Below are 1,315 nucleotides of genomic sequence, written 5' to 3' on the forward strand. Positions count from 1 at the left end.
TCCGACCTCGTCCCAAGGCCCACGCCTGAGGTCGGACCTCGGACAAATAAGCTAAGAAGGCCCATCAAAAGGAACGAAGCCCAAAACCTAAAGGCCGAAAAGGCCTAGGAAAGGCGGTTCCACAAAGATAGAGATAAAACTCCCAAAAGATAAGATAAGATAAGAATATCTTATCCAGGGAAGATCACGGCCAGCTACTATAAATACACTGGAACACCCAGGTATAACTCATACTCTAATTCTACTCAATATCTGCTTGGACCCATGCTAACTTAAGCATCGGAGTGTCATTGCAGGTACAACCACCAACCACTCTGCATATCAAGCTCGGGTCATCAATCCCCCCACCTCGGGCCTCTCTAAGACGACCGAGCTGCACGTTTCAGGTAACCCTCGGAATGGATACCATTCTGGGCGTTTAACGCCAGGAATGGTGCCATTTTGGGCGTTAAACGCCAGAATGGGCACCATTCTGGGTGTTTAACGCCAGGTGTGCAGCATCACTGGGCGTTCAGAAAAACGCCCAGTGAGGAAGGTTTTCTGGCGTTTAACGCCAGCCAGGGTACCTGGCTGGGCGTTAAACGCCCAAAATGGGTGCCATTCTGGGCGTTTAACGCCAGAAAGGTGGGGGGACCACATTTTTGTTTTCAACTCAATTTTTTTCAAACTTTCCTCTTTTTACCCATACTCTTCTACATAAATGCACTTCAACCCTTCATCATTCACTTTCAAATCTTCACAAATCAAAACCATTCTTCAAATCTATTTCAAAATAATCCCAAATCTTCTTCAAAAACTTCACAAATCAAAACCATTCTTCAAATCTATTTCAAATTAATCCCAAATCTTCTTCAAAAACTCACCCTTTTCTCAATTTCTTTCCATATCTTCTCAAATTTCCTTTCAAATCTCTCTTTTATTTTCGAAAATTCTCCTCCCCCCACTCTATAAATGAATGTTTCTCACCCCTCATTCCTCACACCATTCGAATTTCCTCTTCCTCTCTCTCTCTTCTCTTCTTTCTTTTCTTTTTGCTTGAGGACAAGCAAAACCTCTAAGTTTGGTGTGCTTTTCCGTGATCATTAAGCCAAGATTCATCAGGATCATGGCTCCCAAGGGAAAACAAACCAACTCAAGAGGAAAGAAAGAGACTAATCCAAAGAATCTTTGGAATCAAGAGAAGTTCTTAACCAAAGAACATGAAGACCATTATCACAAAATAATGGGTCTGAGGTCAGTGATCCCGGAAGTCAAATTTGATCTGAAAGAAGATGAATATCCGGAGATCCAAGAGCAAATTCGAAACAGAGGATGG

The sequence above is a fragment of the Arachis duranensis genome, chromosome 8 (assembly GCF_000817695.3).
Source record: "Arachis duranensis cultivar V14167 chromosome 8, aradu.V14167.gnm2.J7QH, whole genome shotgun sequence".
Lineage (NCBI taxonomy): Eukaryota > Viridiplantae > Streptophyta > Magnoliopsida > Fabales > Fabaceae > Arachis > Arachis duranensis.